Below are 15,188 nucleotides of genomic sequence, written 5' to 3' on the forward strand. Positions count from 1 at the left end.
CTCTCATTTCATTATGAAACAACTGAATGAATTCCTGGGGTCACCAGTTCCAGAAGGCTCTTAATCTTCAAGCCTCAAACCTTTTCATAGGTCACTACCTACACCTTTCATTCATTACAGAAGAACAATGAGCTAAGCAGCAAGAATCCAAGAAAGAGGAAATGGGCTCTAGTCTTTTGTTCTATAGTCCATGTTACTACATGGAAAGCAAATTTAATTAAATGACAAAAGGAATAAAGGGAGAACAGCAATACAATTAAGAAATATCTCTAACAAACCTGAGTTGAAATAAATAATGGGAGATGAACTCAACAGTCCTTAAAGCAAGGATGCAAATTTTTCAAGTAAAAGGCTTAAATTCTATGGTTTATTTATGGAACCTAAATGACTACATTGATTATATATCCTATTAAAATATTTTATAATAAATTTCTGTTTCAACAACAACCTTCCAAACACCAATACAGTATTTTCTTCAATGAAACAATTGCAAGAAAAGGAACCGAACTATTGTAATGTACTATAAAGTGGTTAGACTTAAGTTGTTTTTTTTAAAGACTTTAGTTTCTTAATTTATCAGTTACAAACACTTAATTTAAGCCTTTTTGTTTGCAGTTGCTCCTATTAGAATTTAGTAAGAAGTTACCAGCACTTCCAGCACAAACACAAGTCAAAAGCTACTGTATACAGGCAGTTTGGGAAACAATCCACATGTTGTACAGGCAGTTTGGGAAACATGTTGACATTTGGCCCCGGTTTGAGTCCCTGCCTTTTGATTTCCTGAGGACAGCTTTAGTATGATCTGCTCTGTTCACACAGTCAAATGACCAAAAGGGAAACTTCGAATACTGGTACTGAGATGTAAAGTTTCAAGGTGCACCCATAAAGCCGCCCAAACAAGAAAACATGCTATTGATCCGTAGATACAGATACAACAGTGATCTTAAGCTAAGAAAAATTAGTTCTGCATTAGTACAGGCAAATCTTCAGGCAAATCCCAAAAATACTTTAAGATATGTGTTCTAGTATGTGATTTTATAAAAAGATTTCACTCTTGCAAAATTCATACATTATTATACTACTGATTCAGGCAAGAGGTACATTATCATGCCTTGAACACCATCAGCAGTGAAAAGCACACAAAACAGTGAGTGACACTTAAAACACTGAAATGGTCCATCATCATGCATCAAATGGATCACTTCTGGGTATAATCACACAGTAGGAGACTAATGCTTTAAAAAACTCGTTTGAATGCTTCCTCCTTATGGAATGCCTAATAATCATATGTACCAAAAGCTAAACATTTCCATGTTGTGGGCTGTTTCGGGTTTTCTTATGAGAACTGAAACTTTCTAAAGACCAGCTATTCACAGTTCTGTACTGCATCCAGAGTAGTTTAAATTGTTCAGTTACTTTCATTAAAGTCACTCTATTCTCTTTCAAGCACAGTCCAGCGCAGCCTACTCCTACACAGCAAACAGTGTCTCTAGGAAGATGATGCTGCGTCTCTGAAGAAGTCTCACCTCAGTGTCAAGTCTACGAGCTTCTGAAATAGGGGTGTCTAATATTGTACCTCATTCTTCAAACAGAATTCAATAGACTCTGTAAGTGCAAAACTCTCTCTAGCTGGAGACCCATGTCAAAGCTTCAGCTAATACTTCTCATAACCTCCTACAAATAGCTAGAGAAGAAAAACTAGACAACAGTTTTTCAGCAGGTGACTGAATAATGTTTCTCTTAAACAACTTCTGGGTACTTATTTGGCAGCAATTAGAGTAGATAGGTACTAGAAAAACGAATTTCACAAGAATCTCACCTACTCAGATTCATCAGCCTCAGAAAGCTCCTGAACAAAAACGTAAGAGAAGGATGACATAGAAGAATCATTATACATTCAAAAGCCATCTAGTAACAGACTGGAAAAAACAGAGTGAAAGTCTGGGTGCTTCTCATTCCCCACCTACACAACAGAACTCATTTGAGACATCTAATCCTGAAGTACAAAAAATTTTCAGTTCCAGGAGAACGACCTGTAACATTAAGGAATCAAAACTGCCTTGGTATTACTGAGCAGACAGTCAGCAGCCTGAAAGACCAAACACTACCTATATTTTGGTACAAGAATCAGATATATTCTCTATGGGCAGGCTCTTAATTTCAGGGACACTGTTATATGGAGCATTAACTTTCTGAACTTCAATACGCAGGCAATTTTAGAGACAACTGTAGCACTTCCTGAGGAGGACGGTGGTTTGCTGCCAAACTTTTCTTCCTCCTACGTTCACAAGAACATAATTTCATATTGATAAAGCACTTCTACTGTTCTAGCAAAAGGACATGTAATGCAGAAAAGCCTGAAAAAGAGAGGGAAAACAGCTGGGAGGAGAGGATACACCTCATGAACTTGTTCATCCTCCACAGGATGAAGGTCTGTGTTGCAAAAGAAATAGGATGATTCCTAAAAGAGACGTTCTCTAATCTGGAATCTGACTCAGATGTCAGGCAACTTCTTATGATTCAAAGTGTCGATATGGGTGGTCTTCACCACTGGGAAAATGGATTTTTCAGGTGGTTCTGAAGCTCTGGAGCAGGAGAAGGACTGCAGAAACCAACCTGCAAAGGCAGCATTTCCGCATGTTGCATTTTCACTTAAGGCAAAATGATGCATACAGAGGAAAAAAGAGCATGTGTTCTTGCCCTTCAAGGAAAGGTTATGTCATCTGTCCCTGAAACTTGGGATTGAACATCTCTCCTTAAACAGAGAATTCTCCACAGAAGCATCTTTCCTGAAGAAAACTTGCTTCTTGCAGATAACAGATGGTGCTGACAACACTGGCCCTGCTGGTCACAGAAACTGATCGCAAAGTAGCATTTGTATTATCATCAGCAAATCAAACATCTCTGAATCAAATGAATATTTATTTGAAAAATCAACACCTAAAGATGCAAAAACTCCACTTTAATAGCAGAAAAGTACATCTCAAAGCTGAATAAATAAATCCCTTGGTTTACATCTCAAAGTACAACTGAATTTTAACTCCCTTCATTGGCTTTGCTAGTAGTGGTGCTGAAAACAAAAGTTTCCTGGATCCACAAGAATAGTATTCTTTATTCAGGAATATGGAATGTTGTTGAGTTTGTGACATCACTTTTCCAGCCCAGCAGAAGCAACATCCATTACACTTGTCACTCTTATATCTATTCAAGATATTGAAAAATAGCTGTACTTATCAAAATATTTAAACCTCCTGTATCTAGATACCTCCATATGGACAGATTGAGATATTTAGGGACCATATGCAAATGCTTGCTACACAGTACCCAAAGGAAAGTGCTGTTGCGCAACTTCAGAATAGTCGGTCCTGATCATTTAGAAAAAATGGGATACCTTGAGACTGAATAACAAACAACCTTTTAACAGCAGTTGAGTGTTGCCCTTGAGGCAGAAAACCATGTTGACATTAACAGAAAGTCCTTGCGACCAAATTAGGAGTATCTTTCATAACACAAAGAAACATCTAGTGCATGGCCTGAAGCAATACTCTAAATGCCTCATGGGAAATGGAGAAGCAACAATAAAAATAGTCCACAAAAGCACTGTGACAATATATGAAGTCTTTGCTACAACAAGATTTTATCTAAGAGAGAGATAAGAAGGTGCATGAAGCAGTATCAGTATCACATCATGCACATGTGGTATTAATGCATCCTGAATAACATTTATGAGCTTAGCACCAAATAAATTAAGACTGAAAAAACACAATGCAGTCGTTGGTTCAGAGTTCTGGAGAAGACCTTTGATGAAATTTTCAACAGGGTTTGCAGCTGGTCTGTGGCACACAATTCACAACAAACCAAGCCTTTCTTGAGCTGTATCCAGTATCAATCCATTTCTGAGATAGTGATATACACATACACACAAAGTCAGCCAACACAATAGAACTGAAAGCTGAATCCACAAAACTAAAAAATTAAGATTCCCACTATGATAAGCTAGTTCCTTGTTTTCCTTTTGATTCTATGGTCTCCACATCATTCTAAACAGAACCTTCCCCATAAAGAGCTTAGCACTAGAAAAAGCTCTGACACAATCACAGCACAAACAAGAATGTCTGCCATTGCTCAGAGCGACACTTTCACAGCCTCCCTGAAAAGGGTTACTTAATTGCTTGTAATGGATGAACCACACATACTGCCTGGCAAGGAACTTCTCAAGAATGGTCTCTAGATACACTGTGATAGAGGACTCTGGGTTCAGACCAAGTTAAGCTCTGTCCATATGGCAAATCTGCAACCTGAAGTTCCCATCCCTACAAATGCTGATGCTTAGACGTGAATTTTAATGCCTGCAGAAATACTTTAGAATAGAAGCAGAAGCACACTTCTGATAATCTCTATCTAGCATGGCCCCATCACATGATAAATGGTATTTCAGTGCACTGCATTTTTACCATATCTTTCTGGATGGACAAGGGAAGTTTCAAATAAAGAATCTGCCAATAGACTCAAAAAGAAAAAAGCTCATAAATTCAATTAACTACATGGGAAGGAAAGGGCAGTTACACTTTTTCTAAAGTGTTTTAATACAGCCTAATGAAGACAAGAAGCATCTTAATCTGTAGCCAAGAGATGGTTGGCATGAATTGAGATCTACTTTTTATCCAGACAAAGAACAAAACACACCAAACACATGAGCCAGCTAGCACACTTGTACTGCACAAAAGGTTTGAGTTCACACTCTCCCAAGGTAATCCACACAGGAAGATGTTTATGGGCAGCCACCTAAAAAAGCTGCATTTCCTATGACTTATTATAATTGTATGTAAATTAATATTTAAATCACAGCATTGATAAGCTGAGAGAGTTAAGAGAAGAACCAAAAAAACTCTGCAGCACGGCTCAGACCGGTTGGTTTTGATTTTTTTTTTTTTAAAGCAACATTTCTCCATTATTTAAAAAATATCCCATCTACATGCTTTCAAACATAAGAGATCAACATTTAGATTTATCAGTGTAAAAAATTAAAAGGTGTAGGGTATGCAAATGACTGAATATTTTCATTTTTAGTCATGGCAGTTATCCACTTAATTACTTGCAACTGCTTCCTTTGTCTCACTTGAAAAGTTTCTGCTCCACAACTTTTTATATAGTAGATGCAGATTTCCTCACCCAATGTGGTATGAACAAGCCCACAGAAAATATTCAAATAAATTACTACAATTGTGAAAGTCTAGTCAGCCTCATACAGACAACTTCCATTGCTTACATGTTAGGCTAACATCTGAATGTAATAAAAAAATTCATTACCAAAAAATATTCTACAACCTTCACACCATGAAAATAAAACCAGGAAAACAGGACAAGTAGCCTTTTACTTAATACAAGTCACCTTAAATATCTTATCTTTGACATATACAGTAATTTCACGATTACAAGCCACGCCGTTTTGACCAAAATTTTGCTCCCACACCAGAAATGTGGCTTACACTCAGGAGCGGCTCATACGTGAATAATTTTCTGACATTTCTAACCACGGAAGTGCAAACCGAGTCAGTGCAAACTGCCAAGTCGAGCACCTGCCAGTAAAACGTGGCATTTACACGATTGTTACAAATTGGTTACTGTGTTGCGCGGCAGGTGGAGCCGGGCTCCCTGTCAGGTTGTACTCTGACTTTGTCAGGGTTTGGGGTTTCTTTCTTTGTAGTACTGTATTTCTATTTTAATTTCCCTAGAAAAGAACTGTTATTCCTAATTCCCATATCTTTGCCTGAAAGCCCCTTGATTTCAAAATTACAATAATTTGGAGGGAGGGGGTTTACATTCTCCATTTCAAAGAGAAGGTCCTGCCTTTCTCAGCAGACACCTGTCCTCCAAACTAAACCAGCAACTTTTCGTTCCTTGTCCGTATATAAGCCGCACCTGATCACAAGCCACACTTCGGGTTTGGACCAAAATTTTAGTCAAAATGGTGTGGCTTATAATCGTGAAATTACTGTACTCTCAGGAATTCTGCCACAGAGCTAGCAGCTTGCAAGGACTAGCTAACCACAAAGCAGTAATTTTGCACTACCATATTTAAAACCACTGGTGTCCGTTGCTGCTAGTACTGCTAACAGCTAATCTTGAAATAAAACAAGTGACACATTTGCTCATGTCAATACAACAAATGAAGACACAGATTATCTCAAACACTAAACGCCAGAAGAAAAAAAAAATTCTCCATTTATCTAAGTAATTTCACGATTATAAGCCGCACCATTTTGACTAAAATCTTGCTCCCACCCCGGAAATGTGGCTTACACTCAGGAGAAGCTAATATGTGAAAAATTTTCCGAAATTTCCAACCCCGGAAGTGTAGCCGAGGTGCCGAGCTGAGCACCTGCCAGTAAAACCCGGGACCGCACGATTGTTACAAATTGGCTACTCTGTTGTGCAGCGGGTGGAGGCGGGCTTATAATCAGGTGTGGCTTGTGTATGGACAAAGAACGAAATGTTACCGACAGCTGGAGATACGGCTTAAAGTCAGTGCAGCTTGTAATCATGAAATTACTGTAAGTCTAGTTTGCATTTGTCATTCAAAAAACTAGCTTGTAACTATTCTGTATGCTTGCTCCGCTGAAACAATGTGCCCTTAAAAATAATGCTAGGTACAAGCATAATCAATTGTGAAGTTTATAGCAGCTGTAGTACAATACAAATACAAATTCAGAGCAAACAAATACTCTAAGATGACACTGTGGCCATCACACAACTAATCAAATGAAAAACTGGTTTTCTAAAAGCTTTTGGACAAGTCTGGGGACTGTACTAAAAAAACAAATCATTTCACATGAGCAAAACATCAGCAGGAGTAACTATAAGCAGAGATATCTAGAGCATTTCTTACAGGTCTCCAAATGTGTTATTTGGAGCAGATAATCCCAATACAGATGACTCAAACTAAAAAAGCTTTCTTGATAAAGTAGTTCATATAACAGCTGCTGCACCTGTCAGCTCCTGGGTTGCATATTACCTCACAGACCTAAAGTATCAGCCATCAGCATGTTTTACACTCCCCATTCTCACTGCAGAGTAGAAGCATCATATCCTTGCTGTACCTACAATGACATTTCCAAATCTGCTTCCTCTACTTATTTTTAACTATGTCCTTACTCCTCGCTATGATCCAATACAATACAAATGCTATCTTTTACTATGAATGTACCAGTTGTCAGTCAGATCCTGGGTAAGTTGACTTACCAGATCACCCATTCTGGAATTTTAACTCAAAGACACTACTTCCTAACACTTGAAATGATGGAGCCAGTATTAACAAAGGGCTGTCCTTGATTAAGAAGTATTTCTTCTTAAAATACAGAGTTTCCTAACAGAACTATAGTTTTTTACTTTCTTATGGAATCCACCAATAATCTGCAGAGAACATCTAACTGAAAAAAAAAAAAACCTAAAAAAAAATATCAACCAACAGTGGTAACTTGCTTTATATTGCTTTAGCTTTCCACATTAAGGAAGAAATATGCCTTCTTTCCAGAAAGGTTAAAGAAAGATCTTCACTGAAGACAGCCTACCTTCCTGTGTAGACAGTCTTACACCTTTTTTTGAGACTGTTGTTTCTGATGTTTCTTCCAGCCAGACATTTTCTCTCATCCAGTATTTCCTCACAGTCTCCATGATTTTAGATACTCAGAAAAAGGGCACATGTGCACTAATGTCGAGCTTCAATGGAATCAACCAATGCACCTGCAACACAATCGACGTAAACCTTGATGTTGACTAATTGAAGATCTTCACTCTTTGGATTTTTTATCTCATGGATACAGAGACCAGAATGTATGGGGAACCAAAGAGGATTGCTGAGCATTGATCAAGTACAAAGAGAATTTTCTGGAAAGGAGGTAAGGGCAGCACTCCAAGATCCATTTCTTGTGAGGAAGAGTAACACATGAGGCTGTTCACAGATATTTTTAATACATCTGGACTGTAGCTTATAGAATGTGAAAATTACTTTATCTCACGTAACTGCTTATACTTCAGGTTATTAGCTTCCAGCAGAAACATTCTGCTAAGAGCCACAGTTACATTCACTCTGGGCAGTAACTTTGCATAAACTACAAAACTCATAATAATAAAGTGGCACTCCGAAACGCTAGTTTTTGCTTCCCAAACACACAAAGCCTTTAGCTTATTCTTGAGATGAGAATTATACCAACTGTGCAAATTTTATTCAAGCAGAAAGACAGCAGTAGGATGTCATTTAAATAGTCAAGTACTCTTGCTAATCAGAAGCTAAAAAAAGACTGATAAAAAGATTTGATAATCCTCCAAGTTATACAGTAGGCTTTTTAAATGAAAAGTTTCACATACCTCAAGGAAACTCAAGGAAACTGGCTATACTTTGCTGATATCAATATTTTAATAATAACAAACTCCACATAGTAAAGCACTAAGCAAAATATAAAAGCTATGAAACCACTTGTAGCATAAAAATCCAGCAGCTAGATAGTAAATCTCTTTGCCTGCACAGGAGACTAAGACACCCATATCACAGCACTTAAATTTACACACAGACTACAGTAAATTCACGAATACAAGCCGCACTGAGTATAAGCCGCATCTCTGGGTGTTGGCAAATATTTCGGTTTTTGTCCATAAATAAGCCACACCTGAATATAAGCCGCTCTGTCGTTCGCAGCGAGGACCCGCATGCAACAAAGTTGCCAAATAGTAACAGAACGGCAGCAGGGCGGGGTTTACTGGCTCAGCTAAGGCTGTGCAGGCTCGGGCCACTGGGGGCCAGCCGCCGCTGCCACTGGGCTCGGTCACCACGGCCCGGCGCTGCCCTGTGGTGGCAGGCAGGAACAGAGCCCCCCGCCACCTCCCAGAGCCACGGCAGTGGCGGCCTGGGTCCCTCCTCTCCTCCCTGAGCCGCGGCAATGGCGGCGCAGGGCCCCCCCGTCTCTCCCCCGGGCTGTGGTAGAAGAGGGAAAGAGGGAGCTCTCCCGCCTCTCTCCCCGCCCCCCGTGCTGCCTGCAGGCAGCCAGGCTCCACCTGCGGTGCAACAGAGTAGCAATTTGTAATAATCGCAAAATGCCGACTTTGCAGCTGCTCGGCTCGGCACTCTGGCTGGCACTTCTGAGGTTGTAAATGTCAGAAAATTATTCACATATTAGCCGCTCCTGAGTATTGGCCGCATTTCCGGTTTAGGAGCAAAATCTTAGTCAAATTGGTGGGGCTTGTATTCGTGAAATTACTGTATATCTTGAGACATTTCCCTTGTAAATGCTCCATGTTTCTCAGCACACCAACAAACTCATACATACAGACACATTTCAAAACCTTTCATTGACACAGTAGTAGTTTAAGTCATTATTCCAAAGTCTCCACAAATGATGAAAATCAAACTGAACTGTTCATACCATTACAGAAATATCAAGCGTAAGTTAAAAAAAACCCTACTATGTTTATATTTTTAAAAGCTGTGTTTTAAATAACATTTCCAAGTTGTAGAGGAAAGGAGGTTATCTTGTTGATAAAATCCCAAAACACAACCACGTAAGTTTCTTTATGTTGGATGAAGTCTTTCTATTATAGCCTCTCATGTACTTCTGCTGCTTAGAATTAGTTCACTGCAATTACCATCTACTGTGAGGTTAAATTCTTACTACTTAGTCTTTGGTTGAAAGACCAAAGACCAGAAATTCACTTTAAAATACATGTTACCTCCAAGTATGTTTATGAATTGAGGATGCAAAAGCCTTAGTATTTTATGGCAAGATCAAGAACCAAATGAATAAATCTCCAATGGCAACATGAGAACTACATTTCTTAAATGTTCTTAAGAAACTACCTTTTTTTCAGAAATAACTAAAAATTTTCAAAACACATCATCCTAATTGGCCCCACTACACACAAGCACCTCACATAGCATGTCTTTTTTTTTTTAAATCATGTCTGTGGACTTCCCAAATTAGGACAGCCAGTATTTTTTCCCCCATGTTTAATCTATCCATCTTTTCAAGTCCAGCATTGCAGAAATACTTTATTGAGCAGCTCCACTTTTAGTTTAATAGCACAACACACAAAGAAAAAAATCTGAATACAAATTTAAAGCTGTGCAAACTCAGACACTGGTACTCAAACAACTGGACTCTTCTTTCAGCAAAAATGGCAGGGCGGAATGGACGGCTGGGAACATGAACTACTCTGTCCACAAGTCAGGGTTCCTAGATAATCCATTCTGAATTGCATGAGAGTCTCATAAATCAGTTCCCTAAGAACATAATCTGCTGGAGTCCTATAAATTCTGTGTCTTTTATTCTCCTATTCAAAATATCCAGTCTAAAAAGAGCAAGAACTTCTCTGGTGCTAAATTGATATATATTAGAACTTCAAGATGAGGACGACAGCTCAAAGGACTTGTGTGATCACCTCCCATAAAGCAAGGTATTTTTGGGCTAAAGGCCAGCTTTTCTTTAAACATATAACATTGTAGTTGTCACTGGAGATCACAGTAAGGCACCAGGTACTGGGAATAGCATATATAAGCTAAGAGTTGTTAAAAATTGAAGTCCTGATTGTCAAAGCACAGCACTTCATTTATAACCTCGCATACAACATCTGTCAAGCCTTAGACAACCATGCCTCTGAGCACCTCCCAGCAGCTGTGCACTTACACAGCACATCAAGGATAAGGACAACAGCACACAGTGTCACACCAATAGGCCCTGCTGCATAATGTTACCAACACGTTTGCTAGAACAAACTGACTCCATCAGCAGAAAGCTACTCAAAGTGAACATGAGCTATCTGACCTGAGAAATTAATGTGGATGCAATTATGACTAGACTTCTGGAAGTATTTTGTCCTCCATTTTTCTTTCACCATCTAGATGGGGCAAACTCATCTTCAGTGCGTAGCTACATCAACAGCCTGGTCAAATGATTGCTAACTTCTAAGCTGAAAGTATTCTTTACACAGCTCATTTTTTAAATTGAGACTACAAGCAGATGATCACTGTCAAAATATCAAATGCACAACACTTTCTTTTAGAAACTGCACTGTGAAATTTTGCAGAAATAAGGACAGATGCCATATGCACCACTTTGAGGGTTCCAAAATCAAGACTGATGAAGAACTGTACAGAAACAATCATATGTGATCTGCAGATGACATCCTCGGCCTAAACTCACTGCACTCTTTAATAAGGCACTTTGGCAAATGCCTATATTGAAGCATCAGTTTCACATACCTCATGTGATCTGTGGTAAACCATGCATTTACTCACGCTTAACATAAACCTAATGTGGGTCTGCAGTTACTCAGCTGTGTTTTGAAGTTAATTCATTTCTAAAAGGCAGATTCTGTGACAAGTTTTTCTCTTTGCAAATAGCCTTTAGCAAGAAATTCTAGGAAGTGATTAGGGCTCTTTTGGCAAAGGGATATAAAAATCACAACTGGACAGTCCAAACTACAGTATGTGGATCAGGGATCTCAGTGCTTCTGTATACAGGCATTCATGTGTATCAGCATGAAAATCTTTACTGCGCTTTTCTGCACTGTTTGCTATGTGTCTCAGTGCTGCCAGACTGTTGCTTGTGGTCCTGGCACTGCAGTAGCAGTTCAGACGAGCTTGCCTGCTGGCAAGTAAATGGCTACAAATTGCTCCTGGACTTGAAGGTGAAACACAGTAAGCAGATTAAGAATCATGAAAGCATGAAGACACCTCTACAGACTGCCTAGTCCAACCCTTTGCTACAGAACAGGGACAGCTGAAGCAGACTACTCCTGGCCATGTCTAATCATGTTTTAACCACCGCCAAGAAGGCAACTTCACTAACGCTCAATAATCTGTTCTCATGTTTGACAACCTCTGTGACAAAAGTGTCTTTTCTTTTGCTCAATTATTCTCCAGTATCATACACTGCCTCCGGGCACCAATGAGAAGCATCTGCCTTTTTTCATTCTTGCCTTCAGTTAGATACATACAGAAGAACCCATCTGAGCCTTCTCTTCTCCAGGCTGAACTAAGTCACTAACAAGGATGCTCCCCCAGTACTGGCCCCAGTGTTATCTACTTGGGGACACCAGCTGGAGCTCATGCAGCAGAAAACACTGAGCCTGGCAGTTCAGTCAGTTTTCAGTACAAATTACTGTCTACTAGGGTGTACTTCAACATATCTGTGTTATCACAGATGGTCTCAAAAGCCTTGCTAATACACAGGATCAACTGCTGCCTGCTTGCATGCTGAGATAGTAATTTTGTTACAGAAGGTTATTAAGTTAATCAGGCATGGATTCCCCTTCATAAATCCATCCTACCTACTGTCCTTTGTGTGTTTGGTAAAGGTTTCCAGGATTATTTACCTTATCAGCTTCACAAAGACTGATATCAACCTGACTGGCTCATAGCACCTCAGATCTTCCTTTTCATACCTAAAAAGCTCCATCCATCCTGATGATCTCTCAAAGACTGAGAAGTGCAACTACATTGTTTAGCTCTGCTAAGAGTTAGATGCATCCCAATCAAGTTCAATATGCACATCCAGTAGATTGAGATATTCTATCCTCCAGTACCAAGATGCATGCATTTAAGAAAGCAATTAAAGTGACACCCATATATTCTCAAAAACCACAAAAGTGGTGTACACTCTCTGCTAGCTTGATATACTAAACTTGATATTTCATCAGCAACTCTCAGAAGACTACTAGAAGATTTACCAGAAGTGTTGAGCTTTAAATGAGCATCTTGTTAGAAAAAGATGATAAAACAGTATTGTGGAAGGTGATTTGAATTTTACTGGGTTCTGTCTCATGAAGAAGTGTGGAGCTGTATTTTCATTTGTTTGCCTTTTTTTAGCTTAACAGCAAAGTTGTCAATGAAGTCACTAACAATTGGCATCTTCTGCTTTTTCTTTATATGTAACAGCAATCTGCTCTTGGACACGTGAAAGAATAAACACATGTATCAACACAGCACTAAGTGCACCAACTAGGCATCAGCTGAGAAATGCATTGCTGTTGTGTTGCATGTTAAATGTCAATTACAGAATGTATGCAGGTGCCTTGAGTCCCTTGATTTAAGAAATATCCTATCAGAGCAGCAAAAGAGTCCTAGAAGATGAAAAGATAAATATCACCATATCCAATGTTTGCCTTGGTTCTAGCAGAGATGAAGATGCAGGTTGAGAAGGTAAAAGAAACTTAAGTACCAGCTTGGGACAGGTCTTCCTCCCAGGAAGATAAAGCATGTGCTACATTCTACCAATTAAAGCCATAGATGCAGTACATGAAGAGTAAAGTTTAAATTGCAGATTTAGTGTCAACACCACCATGACCTTGTTTATCATAGAGTGCTTTGCTTTTACAGGTAACTCTTACCCCAGAATTCTTCCATTTTATGATAGAAATTGTATCAATAAAATTAATATGCAGGTAAAAACTGAGAAACAAACAAACATGGAAGGAACTTAGTTTTGTAGAGCAGTAAGACATTCACAGTGTTCCCTCAGGATGTCTCAAACAATAGCCAGAACCAAGAATGTTTCAAGGGGAATTGTACAAACAGGCAAAGGCTGTTACTTGAGAAGGTGACTGAACACAAGATTATGAACTCAGTCATTTCCTTTTTCTCCATACATCATGGGTGAGTAGAATTTGGTGCAATGCTTTTTACATTTCTGAACTTTGCCTTTAGGTAACCACACTCATTCACACTACTTCATTATGACCATGGGTTTGCACATTTAAAAGCCTCAGGCTGCCATATAATGAATAGAAGGAAAGCATAGCTAATTTCTTCACCACATACAGTGGTTACTTCAAGAATAATCTGAAACAACTGGCAGTGATGAACACTATATTTCAAGTATTTTTTTAAATACAAAGCCATCAAGACAGTGTTCCATCAAATGACTCCTGCAATATAAAAAGTGATGTATGACAGTATTAGCAATGATGTACCACTGGGCACAGTTTATATTGTATTATAAACTTCCTTTGAATGAGACACTGAAAAATAGTAAGACTGAGTTCAGCAGTCTCTAGCACCCTCCAAATGACCTTGTCTTCAGTTGGAAAGACACAGAATCTGGCTGTGTACCAGATTAGCAAGTTAGGAAGTGATTAGTGCATGCCTTTGGTATCTGCAAACAGGGAACACTGTAACAATTATCACTTGAGAAATAACTTGAACTCTTTACATCCTAACTCCTTTCACTCCTCATTCATGCACATAACCTGTACAAAATCAATTGCCAATATTATAAAAAAGTAAGCAGACAGTGACTCTTCAAATGGACTCTTCGTCCAACTGTTCATCCTGCAATTCCATGCTTCTTTCCTTATTCCAACATTAGAGCAATTATATACTACAGCATGATATTGAACTGATCCCAGGATACTGAATAGCCAGCATGATTTTTTTTAAGTATGCAGTGTTTTTATAATCAAAAGTTCTATCCACAGCACAATACACTGATCAAGTTAAAATGATGGTATAGTTTCTAGGCAAAAGACAATTGTTAGCTTTTTTATGGTTTCTCACCCTTCAGCCTGAACTACTTATGTCTCCTCCAGTCTAGGTGGCTTGACAAAGAAGAAACAGTAAGAAAGCAAACCAGTTCATATGCTACTTTATTGCAATAGCATAACAGCACAAAACCTGAAGAAATTATAACCTCATTTGAAGAGCTTTGAAGGACTAAACCATGACTTTCATAACTCCCTTCTAAAACTATGGAGAAAAACACAAGTAAGCTCATTGACTTGCAAGCAGTGATAGATCACAAAGTCTGAAACTGGGTCTTGCTGCAAATGCATGCACAGTAATTTACAGCAAAGCCAGCTTAACACTTTCTACCCATCAGGTTCTGTAGTTCTTTTAAAGTCTGCTTTATCATAATCATCAGTGGGTTAGCAATTTCCTCCTAAGAGGCAACAGTATTTCTGAGCGCAAAGAAATCCAGTACTGCTTGTCCCAGGTTTCACCACACCATCTCTGTTACCTTCTCAAGCATCCAAGTTTGTTACCAAATCTTGAACAGTTTCCTTTTCAACCTAAGCGTGCAGTCAAATATAAACCTCCATACATCATAAACTGAACACAAGGTCAACACACACAATTTTTTCTGCTCCAGAATTACAGGGATGACACTGACTGCATAATGCAATATGAAGCATATTTTAAC

The 15,188-nt window shown here is 38.8% G+C and overlaps 1 protein-coding gene across 2 annotated transcripts in view; it reads right to left on the bottom strand.

The window, feature by feature from the left end:
* The window catches only part of NAA16 (N-alpha-acetyltransferase 16, NatA auxiliary subunit), a 66,588-nt gene that overhangs the window by 15,037 nt on the left and 36,363 nt on the right, over positions 1-15,188 (bottom strand). Inside the window, exon 10 of one of the 2 annotated variants that reach the window (XR_004417019.1) lies at positions 7,572-7,743. The exons of the other annotated variant lie outside the window; for it this stretch is intronic. The gene's annotated coding sequence lies outside the window, so the exon portion shown is untranslated. The remainder of the gene's footprint in view (positions 1-7,571; positions 7,744-15,188) is intronic. 2 annotated transcript variants of the gene reach the window in all.

The sequence above is a fragment of the Catharus ustulatus genome, chromosome 2 (genome assembly GCF_009819885.2).
Source record: "Catharus ustulatus isolate bCatUst1 chromosome 2, bCatUst1.pri.v2, whole genome shotgun sequence".
NCBI lineage: Eukaryota > Metazoa > Chordata > Aves > Passeriformes > Turdidae > Catharus > Catharus ustulatus.